Source organism: Cupressus sempervirens, chromosome 1 (assembly GCF_028749045.1).
Source record: "Cupressus sempervirens isolate cs-2001-9-10 chromosome 1, ASM2874904v1, whole genome shotgun sequence".
NCBI classification, from domain to species: Eukaryota; Viridiplantae; Streptophyta; class Pinopsida; order Cupressales; family Cupressaceae; genus Cupressus; species Cupressus sempervirens.
Genome location: NC_143118.1, coordinates 642,436,165 through 642,453,987, shown reverse-complemented (window position 1 = coordinate 642,453,987; position 17,823 = coordinate 642,436,165). Strand labels below are relative to the sequence as shown.

At 35.2% G+C, this 17,823-nt stretch overlaps 1 protein-coding gene across 4 annotated transcripts in view; it reads right to left on the bottom strand.

The window, feature by feature from the left end:
- Positions 1 to 8,733, bottom strand: part of LOC149579553 (F-box/kelch-repeat protein SKIP20-like) — a 29,103-nt gene extending 20,370 nt beyond the window's left edge. Inside the window, exon 1 of one of the 4 annotated variants that reach the window (XM_089785839.1) lies at positions 8,262 to 8,733. The gene's annotated coding sequence lies outside the window, so the exon portion shown is untranslated. The remainder of the gene's footprint in view (positions 1 to 8,261) is intronic. The other 3 variants (XM_089785847.1, XM_089785860.1, XM_089785853.1) reach the window with 3 other exon arrangements.
- Positions 8,734 to 17,823: the final 9,090 nt, after the last annotated feature.

Genomic DNA, 17,823 nt, shown 5'->3' with positions numbered 1-17,823 from the left:
AAATACTCAGCATCCAATTTCATTCTGACCGAATTCAAGGACCTTGCTAGTCGAGGAACTCGCAAAATTTAAATTCGCTAAAGAAAGCCCTTGAATTGAGTAGTCAGCGTTCAAGGTGAAGGTCTACCTGCCTGGGTGTTGCGGAGCGCGAAGTGCAAGGGAATCTAAGCGATTTCCGTTCGTTGGCCAAAATTTGATTGAGAGATCCTACCGGGGAAGTGGCAGACTCTTGGATTTCCAATCTACGACTTTGGGAACCAATAGATTGGTGACTCCACTGGGGAGAGTTGCTCGCGATACATATTGCGAAGTTACCCAGAATTTCTAAGTTCATAAATCAGTATCAGTATCAGAAGTTGTATCAATTTGTTTGGAAGTGTACTCTGCTGGAAGTGAGAACCTAGAAGATCAATACATTCCTCAAAAGATTTATTTGGTAACTCTGCTAAGGGAGAGGACTTAAAAGGAGATGATTTGATTGCCTAACATGGAGAAAGTATACTACAATCAGGAGGCGGATCTATGTTACACCATGGAGGAAGTAGAAATACACCCACTTAATGCCTTTTTCAATTTGGAAAGATATGAAGGCGAGACATCGACACATTTGTTTATAAGGATGGTAGATATTTTTCAGGAAGCACCTTTAGACATAATGCCTTCACACAAGGAATTGATAAGAAAGTTTTGTGAATTGGAAATCTCACCAGATGACTCGGATTTGATACTTCTTTTCCAAATGTTGGATGAAAGTCCGAGTTATATATCCCCTTTGGATGCATATTTGAACTTAGAAAAGCATGAGAATGAATCTACAATAGAATTCTTCATGAGAATGTTTAATGCTTATCAAGAAATACCTTCAGAATGTTTAATGCTTACCAAGAAATACCTTCAGAATACAAACCTCCATCATTTGATCTTCTCTACAAGATGCGGGAATTAGGCCTCTTATATGATCATCGGTTTCTTAACTTTCTTGAACTTATGGATAATGAGCTAGTTGCAGAGGATAATGAATGCAAGACTGAAGTAACAAATGAGTCAAGTGAAGTTTCAGATTCAAGTTGCTAAAGGAGAATCAGATCGTGATGATACTTATATGCCTATAGATGACAGTGAATGTGAAAATGAGGAAGAGGATTCTTTAAGTGTGGAGGAGATTTCATCCTTATTAGATATGGAATATCAGAAACATGTTGAAAAAAATGGCTCAAATTTTTTCTCAATCCACCAAGGTGCGCAAGTTGATGGATCAGTGCACACTCAGGAGGTACTCAATGAAAGAGATGATCATTCCGAGGAATCATATAGTGAAGATGATATAGAATTGCATACGGCAAATGAACATGAAGAAGTCTTAGGATATATTGTTGATGAAGATATCTATCTTACTAGTCAAGAAGATGATGATTCCCAAAAGGATGACATTTGTACACTATTTGATGAAACATTTGCTAGTTCAGATGAAGGTTCTCATGATAGTATGCCTGAATTCTCCATGTACCTAAACCCATTGTTTGAAGAAGAAGTGATTGAAGACAGCTCTGAATTCACTACATTCTCAAATCCATTGTATGAAGAGGATTTTCCATGCAGCCAAATCCATCAGCATCATTACGAAGATAGCAGGTCTGATTTTGAAATTGATGAATCTCATGAAGTGTATTCAGAAGATGAGACTTCTTTCAATCCATCCTATCAGCAGGAAGTACAGCAAACATGTGAAGGTGAGGTGGAATCATCCATGCACATAGGGGAGGATATGTTGGAGAATAGATCTGAAAATTTTCCAAGTATAATATCTAATGGAGTTCCTGATGAGGGAGAGGCAGCATTTTCTGAATATAAACCATTTTCAATGTCTTATTGTGAGGATAAGCAATATCCGGAGTATGGGAACAAAGCATACTGTGACTATAAGGATCATCCATTCAGCAAAAATCATAGGGCACCTAATGATTTTGTGAAGGCTAAACATGAGATGGATATCAAAGAATGCATTGGTGAAGTAGAAGCAATATGTATTGTTTATACAAATGATGGCATCATGATCAGCAGGTTCGGAGTGTTACATGATGAGAACTTTGTGTTTGATAGAGGGAAGAATTTATGTTCATTTTTTGGGGGGCCTATGGCCACCTAAACTTTACCATGCATCATGTGAAGCATGGATGCTTGGTCTGCTCTTCCAGAGATAGCTGTGATCTCACTATGCTCATAGGAAGCATACATCACCAGAAAGAACAACTGATGGAACTCTAAATTTTGGCAAATTTAGAGTCCCAAACACCGTGTCAAGGGGTTAATTTTTACATCTTACCCATTACTTATATTCAGACAATATGTTTCAAACCAATAAAAAAGTCATTAATGAATGGAGCCATCATTTTTAGAAGCATTTTTCAAACTTTCAAGGAGTGACCATATTTCCAATTACCCTAATCTTTTCAGTTGTGAAATCTACTGTACACTGTGTTGAGTTAGTTACAGCAATTCTGTAACAGCATGTGCAGTGATATCAGTCCTGCTAGCTGGGGGTTTGTTTGAACTTTGATGAGTGAAAGAATAGATTAATGTGCACAGCTTGGGCACATTATAGAACTTTTTGTGAAGAAGCAGCACAGGAAGCCCCACTTGTCTTGCAAAAATATTATGAAGAGATATCTCAACAGTGGTTGGCAGATAATCCGATGATTGAAAATAAAAAATCACATGCTCCATACTTATTGCAGAAAATAAACACATCAAAAGCTGGAATGGTTCCACGTCTATAATGACTCTGGAAGTTCATGTCACAAGAATGTTAGACATGTTATGATTATCATTATCTGAGCCAATGGGTGAAAGATAAAAGTTTATAGTGTGAACAAGTATTAGATAAGGTCAAACTTTCCCAAGCAACGATAATCAAAGTGGTGAAGACCTATGTGCATACGCAAACAATGAACACCCTTTGGAGATGATTATAGCGACAGTGAATGTAAGACCAGATGTGATAAACAGTGACATAAAGATAAAATGCAGTGACTACATCAATCCAATGGTTATGAAAAGATCAGCGATTCTGATAATATAGAAGCAATGACCATCATGTAGATACCTGTGCGTGTATATGTCAGGGATGTGCGACAAATATATTGCAAAGATAAATAACGTGATTGGATGCAATGATGTTGAATTCCAAACATAAGTGTGAATACAGTTTTATGATATCCCAATATCTTGCATATCCAGCACAATAATGGGTTTGAAGGTGATGGCAATAACGTATATGCAGTAAAGACTTGGAAGCGGTCAAAATCAATTGAGTTATATATGGCTTCAAAATGTTATGGATATACTCGGCAATAGGAAGCACCAACGGATTCTGTAGTGTTAATCTTGGCATCTCTTCCATACATTCGAATGTTACATCTTCGAACAGACAGAATGCTTTTGTCAAAAATGAAGTCTTATAATTGCGCATATTATTACCGTAAGTTTTGGTATCATCTCTAACAAATGATGAAGTTATTAATGCAATGAAATCGACAATTACCTTATCAGTATTTTAAAATTAAAATGAAATCATGAAAAGGTGCAATTTGATAAGAAGATACGATGTTTCATATTGAACGTTACATCTATTTGCAAAGAAAGATATAAATACAAGTTGAAAGGGAAGTCAAGGATTATTGAGATACATTTGAACATAAAAGTCATTTATAAGGAGAGCATTTTATATTTATTGTATGAAGGAATAAGTTTCCTATGACTTTATAATGAAATTTCATTAATTTATTATTATTAAATTATTTTATTTTAATAATAAAATAAAAATGTTCTTTGTTTATCATTAATGGCATGGAGATTTAAACTACAGTTGAACCGTCCTTAGTAATTATAGTTTAGAATTTTGTATATGATTTTGATATCAGATAAGTGGACATGGTCAACTAGCATTTTAGATTTGATCATCATAGGTGTTGTGAAATATTAAATTGTTTCCATACCTCTGTCCAGTTTGTCTCCTTCTTAGCGGAGTTAAAATTCAATCTGGACTAATTTAAGATTGCATTATAATTGGTCTGTCGCATCTGGATTATTAAAATTGTTGGCAGTAGAAGTGCATTGAACATTATGAAGTTGTACGTGAAAGTTCACCGAAGTTGACTCTATCACTTGGATTAACAAAGCACTGATTTTTTGTTATTAAAGTCAGAAAATTTAAAATATCCTTCTTACCAAAAAAAAAAATTCATTATTATTAAAATTTTATCCAAATACTCGGCATCCAGTTTCATTCTGATCAAGTTTTAAGGACCTTGCCAGCCGAGGAACAGCAAAGTTTAAATTCGCTATAGAAAGCCCTTGAATTGAGTAGTCAATGTTCAAGGTGAAGGTCTACCTGCCTGGGTGTTGCGGAGCCCGAAGTGCAGGGGAATCTAAGCGATTTCCGTTCATTGGCCAAAATTTGATTGAGAGATCCTACTGAAGAAGTGGCAAACTCTTGGATTTCCAATCTGCAGTTTTGGGAACCAACAATGCCGGTGGGTGATATTTCTTGTACGACTACTTCGCACTATACAACAATGCCTCGTAGGACTTACCTCAACCTGCACGCACTTGCCACTTCATAGTGTATGAGGCAGCCATATATGTACAGAGTGGTGACACTCTCCACTTTGTACCCATATGACTCACATTGTGTAAAGACCAAATCCTAAACAAAGATGCCACATCATAGAAGAACAAAAAAATGCGGAAAAGAAACCAATCATAGCCAGCATTGAAAAGTCAAAATCTCATTCATTATCCATTAACTCAATAAAAAATACAATTAGTTTATCAACGTATTCAGCATAACACTAAGGTGCTGATTTCTATCGCATGAACCTTACATCACATGAAAAATGGTGCTTAATTACAATGCATGCCCATCTTATACATGAACAATAGTACATTTCCAACTTTTAAGATTACATTAATCGATAATCAAAGATTACATCAATTGAATGTTACCATACTCATCATCAAGATGAGTATACAAGACCATAAGAAAAGTAACTGGAAACTTGATAGGTGTAATGTCCCCTTCTAGTTGACAATGACATATCAGCAGGATTAGCCTATTAATGACTCTCGTAGGCTAATAAGGCATGGTGAGAGAGTCATCTGGCAGTCATTCGATGATTACTTGGCTCAGTTTTTGGTTGGAGTAAGGTTTTCCATCATATATCATTATTGTTTCTATTTGTGGAAGCCTTATTTTATAATTTGATGTTGAGATGCACTTTATTAATAATATAATATTTTAATATTTTATAAAGTGCAACAACTAAAAAAATAATAATATTGGAATGTTCTAGAAGTCAAAAAAAGATAAAATAATATTATTTTATTGAGGCCAACCTCTAGAGGAAAAAAAGCTTCTAGAAAAGTGCAATAAAATAATATTTATGATTCTTCTAGAAGGGGGGCAGGAACAAAATAAATAGAGGAGGGAGCCTCATGGGGAAGGCATCCAAATTTGATATTGACATTTGCATGTGGAGCCAAGGGTCTGCAAATAATCAATTTGTCTTTGGGAACGAAAACTCCCAATGATAGCAATTTTGAGGGTGTGAAACATCACCTGAATTATTGCAGATTGGAGGTGATATTTCAGTCACTTCATTGTGCCGAATTTGTGGCCAAGGACCAGGTGTGAAGATGAAGAATAAGTTGGATGTTTGCTACAGGAGCTTGTTGCAGGAACATTGTATTACCTTGTCATTAGGGCATAATACTTGGAGATATTGATTGCATTTTTATTGGAAACTCAAGGCGACTTCAAAAACCCGGCGCCATAAAGCTGCAATACCAAATATCCATTCCTAAGGGGACGATTCGCTGATACAAGGAGGGACGAATTTCAGATAACCTCAAAGCAAGCTGGGCGCACTACAGACAGGGGCAATTTCATGTTTTGAAAACATCAAAAATCAGATAAGAAATTCAGTGAGTTCGTGGTCCTTCTAGTAGCTTGGGCGCATCATTTTGGAGCTATTTGGCAACCTCATTTTGGAGAATCGAATATTTTTAAGGAGGCCGCAACATAACTAGGTTTCCCTTGTTTATTCATGCATATTATATGCTACTGCTGTAGGTGGCAGTCTTTATCAGTCTTAAGCATTTATTCATATATATGATACCAGAGTCTTGGATTTGATATTAGTTTGTATTCAGATCTTGTAAAGATGTCTTGGCTATAGATGCATCCTATTCTCTTAGTGCATTAACAGGTGAAAGAAAGCATCATATTCATTGAGGAGCTTGCAATCATTTATTACAAGTAATAAATAAGGGCAATTTGTGATCAGTTTGAGCTAGGCTCATTACAACAGGTGTCCTTCAGTGTATCCAATCTCCAAAGCCTCCAAACATCGTCCATCTGCTATCTGAGATGGGAGTGTGGCGCAGGAACTTTTATTACTCCCCCCAAGATTCTTCCTACCATGAAAAATGCCTCAACCCTAGCACGAGAAGTGTGGCTTCTCGGAACAAAATGGATCGGATGGATCCAATGCAGCCGTGAAACATACTACATGCATCTATGTGCCTAGGAACCTAATCACGGAATGTGGCAGGGAAAAGAAAAGAACACTACGTATCTACCCATATGTAATGAAAGAAAAACTATAACACATCTACCCACATGTACATTTCTTTTCAATAAACCATATCTACACATATACAAGATAAAATGAGCATAGTCACACACATATGCTACACATCAGAACAGCATACTTAAATGCAATAATTTAAAATGGCTTGGCCAAGCACTAAATTTGTTAGCATCACTAAAAAGAGAAACAAAACGTAATAAATCCTACTTTTCAGGATATGATAGGTTGAGAGAAGCAAAACATAATGCATCCATCCCCACCTTCCCTTATGCCACATTACACCCTTCGATAGGAGAAAAATAACACAACTCTATTTCTCACACTCCTGAAAACTTCATAATGACTAAATGTAAAAGAATCATTGAACATGATTAACAGGGTTACTAAAACAATTCACTAAGGAATAATTACTCAGAATGAAAAATTGATCAGCTATCATACACTGGTGCAGAACTAGCTTAGTTTATCAACATCTTCGAAAATTCAGCATATGCTAAAAGTCTGTTGATGCTACATGGCAAAGTCCGGAGTATCCAGAAGCAAGGATCTTACGATTCAACTTTTCATCAATATAGTAGAATATATATATATATATATACACCTACCAGTAACAACAGCTATTCAACTATAAATACAATGAATACTAATTTCGCAACAGCAGCTTTACTAATCTAGCAATATGAAGTTCAGTAATATAAAAGTCAAAATCAATTCCAGAATTTAGATTCATAATTCTCAAAGATTTTCACAGCCTCCATAGTTCAATGGTGTTTTAATCAACGCCTATGCTTCTAAGTTTAAACACGTTGTTCAAAATGTGTATGATCTTCTGACACTTCAAGAGTTTACAGCCTATGATACATTGATTCCCAGCAACCAAAAACAGCATACAACAATTATAAGTTAAATTAGCATACTGAAGATATTGTTTAAAGACCATGCAAATAAAATTTGGGAATCTACAGGAAAAAAAACAGCTTGTCTTCAGCCGTGAGCAAGAACACAGTCTACAGGATACCTTGTCTGCTGTTACAGCAGTCCTACTCCTATAGAATGCTTGACAGTTAACGAAATCGAGCAACAGAGTATTTCATTCATCACAAGTCTCCACTACTGGTCTGAGGGATCCACAACGAATACTTACCTACGTTCTCTAAGCTAAGCCAGATCAATCTTTGAATAAGACTATCATACGAAATTGCAAGAAAAGTAGAAGTCAATGCTGTTGCCGGATATATTTTGGGGTTTACATCTCTCACTGCCACCCACAGCCAAACTGAGACATTCAAATTAGTAAATGTTCCAATCGAATAAGACCTAGATTTAGCGCTCTAGTAGATGTTGCCCGTGTAGTTTCGAGCTCGTCCAGGGCTTAGTTGCAGTCCAGACGTTAGAGGGCGCACACACAGCCACGCTAAAACAAAGAGGGGGTTTCACAAGACAAGACTTGTCAAGACTTAAATTTAATCTATATTACAGTCTAACGGATTTCAAGTCATGATGCACCAGAAAGATGAAACATTATTATTTTTACGTTAAACACATTCTACTCTCAAGGTTTCAAGTATGAAACAGGAAAGAACCAAGCAGATAGAACATTTGAGGTAGAACCTGGAGAAATGTTGTCGTTCCCAGCAAGGAGCCCTTCTGCCGCTTGCTTCCTAGCTCCTTCCTGGGAGTTATGGCTGCTGCCGGACTGCACTCTTGTAGCCTTTACCCTGCCGGTTACTTCTGCACCTCCCCCTATAGCCGTCAATGCCCTTCCGGCTACCTCCAACTCCCTCCCTTGCCGTTGGAAAATATCCAGCAATTACAGTACCATTCTTTCTCCGAGAACCTTCCTCTTCCTCCACGAAGTCACTCACCCCACATTACAGCTGCCGCTCCTCCCTTCTTGTTTTCACCTCCTTCGTCATTTTCTTCCTTCTTTACGCCCTCGGTCGAGGATGTAACTGACCCAATTTGGGTGGAATGGGATTTTCAGCTTCATTTCGTTCTCTTTCAGGGCCCGTTTGGCTGTAGAAATAGGAATAGGGGAATAGGAATACGTATTCTAGAATAGAAAATAGGGCTACGTATTCCTATTTTTTGTTTGATTCAGCGAATATTTGATAGAAATTAGGACCTCAAAATTTATGTTTTTTAAAATAAAAATAAGTGGAATAAGAATACGTATTCCAATAACACCTATCTGGATGGAATTACAAAACTCTATTTTTGGGTCAAAATTGAAATACGTATTCCTATTTTACTTTGTATTCCAATTCCGTTTTGGTGCATCCAAACGAAGAATTAAAATTTTTTAGAATTTACATATGCCTATTCCACTTGTATTCCTGTTGCCAAATGGGCCCTCACGGAAGCCACCCCACCCCATTCCAAAAATGAAACCCTACGTTGTATTCCCGCATAATTCTTCTCTCGAGAATATAGAAAACCCCCACCCACATTGCAAAGAAAAAAATGAAACCTTGTGTTCCTGCATAATTCTTCTCTTGAGAATATATAGCTATAGACTACTATACCTTAAAAAAAAATATTTCAATTTTTTTTTTTGTAAATAAGTCGAAAGATATCTAATTTCAAAATAATTAATATAAATTTAGTAAATATTGTATTCAAATAAACAAAAAAATTCGATGAATAAACTATTGTATCTATTTTTATATATACTTTGCTTTGATATTAATACATAGAAGTTTTATGAGACTCAAAAATTCAGCAAATTAAATTTAGACAATGATTTGTTTCACCATGTACAAATTTTTAAAAAATCATAGCAATAAAAAAATTGCATATTTCTATTTTGTTTTTTGTTATGCAAATGAACGTCAATTTTTTTTTCAAAATGAAAAAATGTTTACATTGAAGATTGTTGCCACTGTAGAAAGCCTCTCAGCTTAATAAAGTGGTGACAATGCAAAACAACATAAAGATCAACATATTAAAAAGCACATTTTATGGAGAAAGGTTAATATACGAATATACAAGCTATTAAACTCGAATACATAAGATTGTAATTAAATGAGATTGCCATAAGAATTTATGCTTTTAGATTTATATTAGATCATCTAAAACATAGTACTATAAGAAATAACAGTTTTAAAATTAGAAACGTATTCATGTCATTGAACTACATTTTTCAATATCATATTACCATTTTAGGAGATTAGGGAAAAGATCAAATTCATCAAAATATTAAATTACACTAGATTAAGTGGTGTATGTAATGTTGCACGAATTATCCATTTGTCCCCTTTCAAGAGACTAACCCTCTCTACCTCAACCACACTTTCGCTTTTGACAACATATGATCACTCAAACACTCGCAACAAGATAGAAGTTAGTATTCATAAAAATAAAAATAAATGAATCAACATCATAAACAAAATATCATAAATGTAATAATGCATATATTAATATCCTCTATTACTTCATCATCATGTAATCTAACTCATTACGTCATCAGTGTAAAATGAAGCCCACTATATCATCATAATAAAAAAATTTAAAACATAATCATGTTTAACATTAAATAACATAACGAAGACATTTCAATGCATTAATTATTCATTTAAAACATCCTAATTAACACATCATAATGCAATAGTTAACTTAATCATTAATTAAATCATGTTTAACAAGGTTGACCTAGTCAAAATTGAAAGGATTGCCGCATAAGCAAAGACAAGGAAGATCGGCAAAATGGGACATGACACATTGTACAGAATGGATCGCTATACGATGACTTCAACTATTATTCTGCTAAGTCTTTTATGATAGTTTAAGAGGAGATATAAGATAGAACCAATACTTAGTATGGTGAACAATTGCACAATTCCTCAACTATTAATATAAGCAATAATATGTGTACAAAAGAAATATATTTGATGCATAACATCATATATAGTTAGATATAAGCAAAGATGTGGAATACCTGAATTTCTAGCTTATTCACTAAATGGCAACAATCAATCATAGCAAGGTGGGAGGAAATAAAAGGAAGTAACTAGCACAGGGTTTAGTAGGTAGCCCGTCTCATGAAGGATGGATAGAAGGTCACTTGAGGGTCAAGAGGGACAGTATCTCTCTCTTGGGTCTAAGGTAGATGATCATTTCAAGCACCCTACCATGTCTCCTTATCCAAGCCTCATTGTAGTTAAACACATAAGTTATATAAGTTATATGATTAAGATGATTATAAATATATTTTTTTAGACTAGGCTTAGAAGTAATATTAAAAAATATATAAATTGTACCTTCAATAATTGTTTAGAATGATTGTAAGATCTAAACAAGGATATATCCTGCTTTTACATTCTTTAAGATCATTTATGTCTCTAACTATATTATGTTTCTTGTTTTTATCAAATTTGTGATTCAAGTGTAATCCCAAAAAAAGACATCACGGTTGGCATCAAAGATTTGATCCTGATAGTGTTCAAGGTAAAGCTATAATAATAAGATGTATTCTATTCAAAGAGATTTGAATGGCTAAGCAAGGGATCTATAAACTCTCCCAAAAATAGAATCAAGCAAGACAATATTGCACTTTAATGTGTTTTCGTGCCTTTCAAATGTGTGTTCCATTCCTTGTGTATTTCTATAATTTTGCATGATTAATGCCTTGTGGCCTTTGTGTAACATGGTAACCCAAACATTTATCCTTCCTAAGCCCAAAGGTAGTCCACTTGTCCCCCTTTGGCCTCATGGGGACTCCCTGATCACAACCATGAGGTAGTCCACTTAGAGGGTGACCACATTACCATTCTCTCAAAGGCAACTACCTCATTTTCCTGACCTTTATTGATATAGCAATCAGGAACATAACATCTTTACATATATTTTTTATATTAAGTCATTATACCATCAATATACCTATCATTGCTAAATCAAACAGTTATAAAAACACATATAAGATCATATATATATATATATATATATATATATATATATATGAGTCTGTAGAAATGTCTACAGTCTACATATAGAATTACGCATTATAATTTATGTTCCTAAAATGTACACAAAGACCAAATAAAAATACCCAATAATATAAATCATATGGTCTTCTTGTCTTTTATATTTCTTTATTAACTCAAGATGGTTGAATGATTAATATACATTGATTGAATTAATTGAAGAATTGATTGCAAGTTTGTTTGCTTCCCAATTGATGTTTAATGAATGATAGAATGATTTCCTTTGATTTGATGTTTTATATGTCAGTGAATGATGACTAGATGAATGTGTAATTCATAAATTGAGGAGTGATGATTGAGTGTTGATTTGATGTATTTGGAAGTGGTGATTGGTAAATGATCCTTAATTTTTTTTCTTTTATATATTATTCGTGGAAGATACAAGACCTATCATAAAAATTGAATCACCACTTTAGATTAATATGTTATTCCCCAACTTTATATCCCTTGGATGCCCTCCTCAAATGAAACCTTTTCTTTATATCTTACAATGTAAGAGTCACTTCTCTTCACCATGTTAGAATCTGAAAAGATTAATAACCCAGAAAACTAGTGCAAAGAGTAAATATCTAAACTATGAATGCAAATGATAGAAAATCAAAATAGCATCATAGAGTTAGTCTCCAAGAGAGTAATGCAAATGCTGGAAGCAAAATAGCATTAAGAGGATGCAAAAACAAGAGATGCAAATACAAGCCAGGTAGCATGCTTATATAGGCTAGGAAGAGGGAGGAGGTGACAACACCAACCAATGAGGAGCAACCATCTATCGGACTAAAGATAGCAAAGTATCTTCCCAAGATAGCTAATGGATGCTCACATGTAGGAAGGTGACACCTCACAACCATTCACCTAATAAGACATGCTTTATTAACCTAAGCGAGATTATTAAAAATGTAGGAAAAACCTAGCAAAATAGGAAAAATAAAAAACTACACTAACACCCCCCCATAAGCGAAGCTTAGGTGGATGTAGAAATGGGTCCCAGCAAGTCAAGCCTGATGAGGTACCCATATACATAAAATTCCCCCAAAAGAGAGAGAAAAGAGACTCCCCAAAGAAAATTAGGGCTCCAAGTGAGAGGAAAAGGCCCCCCCAAAAGATGAAGCATCCCGCACCTCCAACAAAGCTTGCAAATTTTGTCCGGTTGATCCACTTACATCGAACAAGTTTTCTTCCCTTAGGAAAAGGGACAAGATCCCAAGTGTGGTTCCTCATCAAGGAACTATAAATATTAATAGTAAATTGTGAGCCTCTTATCAGGGAGGTAAAAAAAAAAAACATTTAATTGTTATATAATTTAATATTTGTTGTGGTTTCAAAACACACGCCCCATTTCTCCTATAAATGGAGACCCCCTACTTTATTTTTTGGCTTTCCGAATCCCTAGTCTGGGGTCCGAGTCATTTAAGGGTTTTATGGTGCAGGAGCACCTAGGCTAACCTCTACTAGTTAGTCAATTTTGGCTTGTACTTGACTCTAGCCAAGTCAAGGAGTTAGTATAATTTGGTTGAGGACCTTAGAAGGTCTTGTTTTATGTTGGTTAGGTGAATTAGTCACTAGGACTAAGGTCACTAATTAACCTTTGTTTGTTGTTATTTCAATTTCCTAGTGTTATGAGCTTAGCTTAAGTTGGAGTCTTAAATGTGTTCTAAATACATAATGGTTGTTGTAAAGATTCCATAAGGTCACAAATGGCTTTGGATCCATGAAAAATAGGTGGTTATGAGTCCTAGAATATAGGATTGAGGCACATGACAAAGTTGCCAAGTGTTGAGAAGAAGTTGTCTTCAATTTTGCAATTATTGCAAAAGAGTGCATGCCATTCAGGTATCTTTGGATTCCCTAAGTTATAGGATGGTTATGCTGCATCCAATAGGCCCTAAAATGAAGGAAATGGCATCTAATGAGACCTAATACTCGAACACAAAGTATGATGGAAGTATTGTAATAGTTTAGAGAAAGTTTAGAGAGCTCTGCAAGCATTTTTAACAGATTTTTACTGGTGTTTGTGTTGACAGTCATATTTAATGGACTAAACGACTAAATATAATTCTTGATTAGTGTTCTATAGGTTGTTTATGAACTTTTTCATTGGGATATCAGGTCATTTTGAGTTCATCTAAGTACTGGTTTTGGGCGTTTTAGTTCAGGCAGTCTATTTTCAGCTTATTTTGAGTAATTTAGAGAGTCATGACTCCTCCATGAAATCTAACCATGGATAATCATTCATGATAGATGGAAATGGAAGAGGAGTAATTTTTGTATATATTTTTAGGAGTTAGGAGTTGTGAAAGCATGAAGAACTATATATTATGCTAGGCCCTAGGCGAGTTTGTGCAACCTGGTTAGAGGTTTAGAGGTGAAAAGAGTGAAGAAACATTGTATGGTTGTACGTATCCGTACTGCTCCAAGAATTTTTCATGAAGATAAACATCATATCTATCCATTCTATGCATATAGGAGTCATACCAGTCATTTAGGATTTACTTTGAGCAAGTTTGCTATCAAAACCACAATTCAGTCCTAGAAATCAGGCCTATTAGGCATCTTGTCCTTATTTATAGGAACCCCCTGTACGATCACTTTCAGACCCAGAACCCCTTAATGAAAGTTTTAAAACTTCCAAAAGGGTATCCAAATAAAGTTTTATTTTTTTGAGTTGTTTGGAAAAAAATTACTAAAAAGGGGAAAAACGGACTGGTGAAGACTACAAGGAAATAAACCTATTTTAAGGTCTCTACATGATGAATTGCTGAAGCTGATTGGAAGATGATTCAAGATCCTTCCAAAATAGTTCAAATGGGAAATATTATGATTTTTTACATGATGGAGAAGACCCCTGCAATGTTGGAGCATGTTTATAGAGATTTGGCACTTAGAGCCTTCTAAGGGAGTGTGGAGAAGTGAATCAAAACTAGGGTGTTGATCATTCAAGGTGAAGTTTTCAGAGATTGACTCTTATAGAAGAGTTTGAATAGGTCTTAGTTAATGATCTAAGCCTATTGGAAGATCCTATAGAGAAATAGGATACTAGGAGGCAAGTGAAGTCTCTTGGAGGGTGTGAAAACAAGCCTTGGAGTTTTATCTTACACCATTTTATCTATTATTTTTTGGTCAGATCTAGGCCCTAGTTCAAAAACTCAGTCTCTAAAAATTAGAGTTTTGGAGGGAGAAGACCTTTTTTGCAAAAAAAAAAGGTGCACTAGTGCACCTCCCCAGGTGCGCTAGTGTGCCAAAACATGGTGAAAGCATTTACTATAGGTAAGTGCACAGTAATGCACCCCCACTCTCTCCCCACTTCATCTTCTTCTTAGAGCTCCTTGTCGCATCACATCACCTCCAAAGGTCTGCAACTCTACTCCCTTACTTACACAAACACAAGTAAACAAGGCAACATTAAAACCTAAGTAAGGTGCCCACCTCCACACCTACCTAGGTGTGCAGGTGCTCACCTTATTTTTTCCACCAAAAAACTTTAAAAACTTAAGCAAAACACAAACATCTAAAGGTTCACATCAATGCACCTAATTAGGCGCGCTGTTGTGCACCCTTAAAATGCATAACTCTTTTGTGTACTAGGTATATAAGGATGCACATCAGTGCACCCCATGACGTGCATTGTTGCACACCCCATATTTGAAAACTAAATAAGGAAAAAAGTTCACCAAGCGCACCTTAAACTTGCACCAGGTGCGCATTGTTTTTGCATTCTAGGGATACAAATCAAGTTTTTAGTTGTTTTTATCTTTTAGGGTTTCTAGGTTTTGTTTACATCACAATTAGGGTTTGCTTAAGGTTTGATGTTTAGCCTTCTAGAATGATGTTTGCTTATTTGTGCAAATAAAAAAGGCATCCTTAACTTGTTGGGGTCATAACTTTTGACCTAGAGCTCTGAATTCAAAAATGTTTACACTGTTGGAAAGAAGAACTAAAAATCTAATTTTAATCCCTAAAATAGCGAGCCCTTGGCTACCTAGTTTTAGGGACCTATGAAAGTTTCAATTTGATATTTTGAGTAGAAGACCTTCGAAAAAGCCAATTTAAAATGCTTAAAAAATCTTAGGAAAAAGTTTCAAACATTTGATCATTTTGGATAATTTGGATCACTTGATCTCTCACCGAGAAGGATAGGGAAGTTGGAGAGAAGAAAAAGATCAAAGATACAGAGGTTGGACACATGAACTAGAACAAGTTCCTCCCCTTATGAAACTATTAATGGAGATTCAACACATACCTTGGAATTTCAGATAGAAGAAGCAGAAGGAGGTCAAATGTATGAAAGTGTTTGGCTATAAAGTGGGTATAAATCATCAAAAGGGCAAAATAAGTACACTAGAGCTCTCCCAAGCCTCATCTGAGAAAAACCCAGAAACCATTTTCAAAACTGAGAACTTTGATTTTTTGGCAAATTGAGCTTCCAAGGTGCGCCAAGTGCATAGGTGTGCTTTTTCTGTGGTGTTCTAGAAGATTTTGAAGAAGTCATAGGTGCGCTAGTGCATCAAGTGCACTTCTTTCGAGGTGCACTTCTCCAGAGGTGCACTGATAGTTAACTGCTAGTTCCAAAATTAGAGCTTTCCATGCATTGCAAACACATTCTGATAACAGTTTAGCTCTGATAAACACCTAGAAAAGATGGAGCTTCTATTTTCAGCACTTCGAGACACTCCTACATCAACTGAGGGCTCTCTTCTTCTTATTTTCTCATGTATTCTTTGTTTTATGACATGTAAAAGCTTATGCATCCAATTAATGATATAAAAATGGATGGGGTCCTACATAGCACCAGTAAGATAGTCAGTTTGTACATAAGTAGATATTTTTTATTAGTTTAGAAGCATATGATTGCATAAAGATATCTCTCACTCTCAACACAAATTGAGGAGAAGATTTCTTATAAATTTAGAAATGTAATATGTATTCTAGGCTGCCATTATTTTGATGCAATAATATATGTTGTTGGTGCTTGCATTTGGAGTGTAATGACTCTTGCCTGAGTGTGTTATATTTTGTGAATGTGTGTTCATGAAGTGTAATTAAGCCAATTGTTTTATTGCATTGTTCTGGTTGTGCGATCTTTTAATTTCGATGTTTGCTATAGGTCTACAAATTCCACTGATGTACTTAGTTCGAGAAGAGATCACAATATTGTTCCTACATAGATTTTTGTCTCACATGAGTGCACTTTTCGTGGCCTTGAAATTTCATGAAAAGTGAAACATCTTACAGTTACTAAATTTTGATCGATGATTGCATCAATGGAATTAAGGAAGCATTGCTCTTATTTTTATTAGTTACCCACTGATCTTTTCAAAGGCTTAACTTGCAGATGTGTTGTTTCCATAGCTTATGTTCATTAGGAATTTCCTTTTTATCTTATTTTCTTTCATCTCTCATTGCCTTATCTCCGTTATTTTCTTTAGTAAACACTTGGTTAAATTAGGAATTCATATAGTTGCATTGTTAGATTGCATTCATCAAAAAATGGAAAATACCAAAAAACATATCTCTTTTGTGGTTAATTTTGAAACAACAAGCAAATTGATCATTTGATCCAAAATTGGTTCAGATTAGCAAAGGCCTCCTCGTGAACAAACACATTTATCTTCAATTGAGCAGACTCTAGTAGGTTGCAAGATTGCCTAGAACCCTGGAGTTGATTCCAGATCAACTTTTCAAGAGAGGAGTTTGAAAAGATTCATGTCGTTAAGCATCATGCAAAATGACAGCTCAACAGAAGTGGCACTAGAAAGAGGGCCTGAAAACCATTTGGTTTAAAAAACCAAAGTTACTATTTGAAAATTCTACAATTTTGAGAGAAAAAAATTTAAGTCTATGATTTTTCAACAAGTGTGCCAGGTGTTGAGATAATGGGTGTTGCACACATTGCATAATATTGTTATTTTATTATTTTATTTTATTATGTAATGTTGTGCTTAGATGGATGTGCAACATGTAAAGATTCCCATGGAATATTCTTGATGAGTTGTATTGTAACATTGTGAAAATATTTCATGTAATTATTTAATATTGGGGAAAAGAATTAAATGCCTAATATTAAATGTGGGGTCAGTGGGTTAGGTAGCACATGGTTTTAGCACATGGTTTATGTAATACCACTTAGTGGTTTTGTGGGACTTGCTACTAGATAAGCAGCCACAAGGGTAGTTGTTGTAGAGATAGAGAGAGAG